This window comes from Rhinolophus hipposideros, assembly GCF_964194185.1.
Source record: "Rhinolophus hipposideros genome assembly, chromosome: X".
In the NCBI taxonomy this organism is placed as follows: domain Eukaryota; kingdom Metazoa; phylum Chordata; class Mammalia; order Chiroptera; family Rhinolophidae; genus Rhinolophus; species Rhinolophus hipposideros.
The window spans coordinates 24969101-24974833 of NC_138046.1; positions in this window are offsets into that span (position 1 = coordinate 24969101).

Here is a 5733-nt window from a genome sequence, read left to right on the forward strand (position 1 = left end):
GAAAAAAAGGCTGCAGTTAGGAGAAAATAAAGCATTCTACAAACATGTACTGGAAAACAAAAGAAAGACCTGGTCCTATCAACCAATTGCAGAACCCACTCCTGTCGATGTCTAGGAAGAGAAACAATAAATCAGTAATTGCCATTAATAACCAAGGCAACAAGACTGCTCAGAAAAAAAAAAGTGAAAAGTCTCCAGATAAGGAACTTAAACATATGGAAATATGTGACTTAAATGACAGAGAATTCAAGATTGCAGTTCTGAAAGAACTCAACAAGATGCAAGAAAACAGAGACAGGAAGTTTAATGGACTCAGAAACACAATCAAAGAACAACTCGAACATTTTACCAAACAGACGGAAATTTAAAAAAGAACCAAATAGAATATCTAGAGATTAAGAACTCAATAGAAGAACTGAAGAATGAAATAGCCAGCGTAGGTAGTAGAGTTGACCAGACAGAGGAAATAATCAGTGATAGCAAAGATAGAAACCTTGAAATGACACGGATGGAAGAAGAAAGAGACTTGAGACTTAAAAGAAATGAAAGAACACTAGAAGAACTTTCTGACTCCTTCAGATAGAGCAATATAAGAATAATGGGCATTCCAAAAGGAGAAGAAAAGAGAAGAGAACAGAGAGTAGATTCAAACAAACAGTCAATGAGAACTTCCCAAACTTGTGGACAAACTGGATCCTCAAATCCAAGAAGCAAATAGAACACCTAATTACCTCACCCTAACAGGCCTTCTCCAAGGCACATTATTTTGAAGCTGTTAAAAATCAACAACATAAAAGGAATCATCAAGGAAGTCAGGGAAAAGAAGAAGGTATCCTACAAATGAAAGCCTATTAGATTATCATCAGATTTCTCAACAGAAACTCTACAAGCCAGGCGGGAGTGGAAGCAAATATTCAAACTATTGCAAGAGAGATATTATGAGTCAAGAATAAAATACCCAGCAAAGATATCCTTCAGATATGAGGGAGGAATAAAGACATTTCTAGATATACAGAAGCTGAGGGAATTCTGCACTACAAGAAATGCTAAAGGAGGCTATTCGACCACCATCAACAGGGACAATTTGTAGCAACCAAAACATAAAAACGGGGAAAGTAAATGCCTGAACCGGAATATGGGAATGGAGAAAATAGGCATGCTGAAGAAAATGGAATACTCCAAATGTCAAATTTCTTTTACATAAACTTAAGAGTACCACTCAAAAAAAATTGAGAACTAAAATATATCCTGTAATAAAAGAAGAAACAAAGGGAAACATCATAGAATACCACCACACAGAAATAATAGACAAAAACAAAAACGGAAAGAAACAATGGAGAAGACACAGGCTTACCAGAAAACTAAAGATAGAACGATAGGAAATATTCCCATATCAATAATCACTCTAAATGTAAATGGACTGAACTCACCCATCAAAAGGCATAGAGTCGCAGATTGGATCAAAAAACTAAACACACCCAGATGCTATTTCCAAGAGACACATCTCTGTTACAAGGAGAAGTGTAGACTAAAAGTGAAAGTGTGGAAATTGACACACCAAGCAAATGGTATCCAAGGAAAATCAGGTGTTTCCACACTGATATCAGATGAAACAGACTTCAGGGTGAGAAAGGTAACAAGAGACACAGATGAACATTTCATAATGGTAAAGGGGACTATAAAACAAGAAGCCGTAACAGTCATCAATATTTATGCCCCAATCAGGGAGCACCGAAATATACCAAGCAAATACTAACAGAACTAAAAGGAGAACTTGACCAAAACACAATTATATTAGGGGACTTAAGAACATCATTGACAGATATGGATAGATCATTCACACAGAAAATAAATAAAGAAATAGCAGCCCTAAATGACAGATTAGATGAAATGGACACCATTGACATTTATAGAGCACTACATTCTAAAACATCAGACTATATATTTTTCTCTAGTGCACATGGAACATTCAAAGGGATAGACCATATATTGGGACATAAAACTAACTTCAGCAAATTTAACAAGGCTGAAATCATACCAAACATATTTCCTGATCACGAGGCTTTGAAATTGGATATCAACTGCAAAAAGAAAGAAGGAAAAACCCCAAATACATGAAGATTAAACAACATACTTTTAAAGAATGACTGGGTCAAAGAAGAAATTAGAGGACACATTCAAATATACATAAAAACAACCAGAATGAAAATACATCCTACCACAATTTTTGTGATGCAGCGAAAGCAGTTTTAATAGGGAAATTTAAATCATTACCGGTGTATCTCAAGAAACAAGAAAAATCCCAAGTAAATAACCTCACGTTACACCTTAAAGAACTAGAAAAAGAAGAATAAATGAAACCCAAGGTCAGCAAAAGAAAGGAAATCATAAAAATCAGAGCAGAACAAAATAAAATAGAGAGCAAAGAGACAATAGAAAAAATTATGTGACAAAGAGCTGGTTCTTTGAAAAGATTAACAAAATTGACAAACCCTTGGCTAGGCTCACTTACATAAAAAGAGAGAAGACACTAATCAACAAAATAAGAAATGGAAAAGGGGGAGTTATCACAGATTCCACAGATATGCAAAGGGTAATCCAAGAATACTATGAAGAACTATATGCCACCATATTCAATAACTTAGAAGAAATGGACAAGTTCTTAGTAACATATAGTTTTCCTATGCTGAATCATGAAGAACTGGAAAATCTAAACAGACCGATTACCAGTAAAGAAATTGAATCAGTCATCCAAAACCTTCCAAAAGCAAAAGTCGAAGACCAGATGGCTTCACTAGTGAATTCTACCAAACCTTCAAACAGGATCTAATACCAATCCTGCTAAAATTCTTCCAAAAAATTTAAAAAGGGACAGTAGTCCCTAACTCATTTTATGATGCCAACATTACCCTGATACCAAAACCTGGTAAGGACAACACAAAAAAATACAACTACAGACCAGTATCTCTGATGAATACAGATGCAAAAAATCCTAAACAAAATTCTAGCAAACCGAATGCAACAATGCATTAAAAAGATTATTCATCATGACCAAGTATGTTTCATCCCAGGGGCATAAGTATGGTTCAACACATGCATATCCAACAATGTGACACATCACATAAACAAAATAAAGGACAAAAATCATATAATTATATCAATTGATGCAGAAAAAGCATTTGACAAAATACAACATCGATTTATTATATTTAATAAATTATATTTATTATATTATATTATATATTATAAATTTTTATTTATATTTAATAAAATAGTTTATTAACAAGATACAACATCCATTTATGATTAAAATATTTAATAAAATAATTATAGAAGGTAAATACCTTAACATATATATCAAATCCCCAGCTAATTTCATAATTATCGGTGAAAAACTGAAGCCTTTTGCTCTACATTCAGTAACTCGAGAGGACTATCCCCTATCACCTCTGCTTTTCAACATAGTGTTAGAAGTCCTTGCCAGAGCAATGAAGCAAGAGAAAGAAATAAAAGGCATCCAAATTGGGAATGAAGAAGTTAAATTGTCACTCTTTGCAGATGACATGATGCTATATATAGAAAAACCTAGAGACTAAACCAAAAAGGTATTAGAAACAATCAATGAATACAATAAAGTTGCTGGCTACAAAATAAACATACAAAAGTGCATTGCATTCCTATATACTAACAATGAAATCTCAGAAAAAGAAATACAAAAAATAATTCCTTTTCCATTTGTAGCAAAAAGAATAAAATACCTAGGAATAAACTTAACCAAGGATGTGAAAGACCTATATGCTGAAAACTACAAGACACTTTTAAAACAAACTGAAGAAGACACAAAGAAATGGAAAGACATTCCGTGCTCAAGAATTGGAAGAATCAACATACTTAAAATGACCATATTACTCAAAGCAATATAAAGATTTAATGCAATCCCCTCAAAATCCCAATGGCATTTTTTAAAGAAATAGAGCAAAAAATAATTAGATTTGTTTGGAACCACAAAAGGTCCTGAAGAGCCAAAGCAATCTTAAGAAAAAAGAACATTACTGGAGTTATCACACTGCATGACTTTAGCTTGTACTACAAGGCAAACATAATCAAAACAGCATGGTATTGGCAGAAAAACAGACACATAGATCAATGGAATAGAATTGAGAACCCAGAAATAAAATCATATAAATATGGACAGATAAGTTTTGACAAAGAAGCAAATAACATGCAATGGAGAAAAAACAGCTTTTTCAATAAATAGTGCTGGCAGAATTGGAAAGCCACGTGCAAAAGCATGAAACTGGACTGCTATCCGTAACCGTTTACCAAAATTAATTCAAAATGGATCAAAGACTTAAGCATAAGACCCGCCACAATAAACTGCATAGAAGAAAACATAGGTACTAAACTTATGGACCTTGGGTTCAAAGAGTATTTTATGAATTTGACTCCAAAGGCAAGGGAAGTAAAAGCTAAAATAACTGAATGGCAATAACATCATAGAAATGGCGTCAGCAGGGCACACTTTTTGAGTTCTCTTTCGGATCTTATCACAAACGGGACATCTGCAACCCATGAAAGGACTCTCTGCTGATCATGCAGAACAGCTAAGAGACCCATGCAAGAATGACTTGAAGGTGGGCAAATTTGGCGAGCAGGGGAAGAGGGAAGGGAGCGGAGTGGAGACTCGGCACACATCTACGGCTGTGGAAACGCGGTCTGCATCTGCAGCAGTGGAAACATAGCCGGCATGTGCAGCTGCAGAGACGCTGTGGATCCCAGGACAGAACAGAGAACACAAAAGCCAAAAGGTGGGTCTTTCCTTGCGTCCCACAGCTGATCTCTCCCGCCCAGGGGGCATCATATCCAGCATTTGAGGCAATAATCTCAGCTGAGAACTCCAGTTGGCCCTAGGCCAGATAAAGCACACAAACTCCATACCTGGACCCTTCCCCACCCCCGCCCAACTCTTCCAATCGTACTCCCGCACTTCCAGAGCCTTAAACTGGCCCCTGAACTGAGGAGTAGTGTCAGATTACAGAAGAGCCTTAGTTCTCAGGCTCTTGGAACACTGGTGTGCAGCTCTGACCTAGGGAAGAGGCTGGGAAGAGTATGAATTTGCTGGGCAAGGAGAGAAGAGACTTCTCCACGCCCAGCCACCACCTTTTCTGGCCTGCGGGAAGAGTGTGACACTTAGGGGATCTACCTAATACATTGAAGTAAACACAGAGAGTCAGCCAGAATGGGAAAACAAAGAAAAATGCCCCAAATAAAAGAACAGAAGAAACGTCCAGAACTGGAACCAAATAAAACAGAGATAACCAACCAATCAGAGACACAATTCAGAACACTGATAAGAAGAATGCTTAAAGAGCTTAGAGAAGACATAAAGAAGGATGTAGAAATCATAATGAACAACCAGTAAGAACTAAAGAACACAATTACTGAAATAAAGAACTCACTTGAAGGAATTAACAGCATGTTAGATGAAGCAGAGGATCAAATCAACGACTTAGAAGACAAGTTAGCAGACATCACCCAAACAGAACAACAGAAAGAAAAAAGAATAAAAAACAATGAAGATGGTTTAAGAGACCTAAGGGATAACATCAAGCACAACAACATGCGCATCATAGGAATACCGAAAGGTGAAGAGATGAAGCAAAGGATTGAGGACATATTTGAAGTAATAATATTCGAAAACTTCCCTAACCTGATGAAGGAAACCAACATACA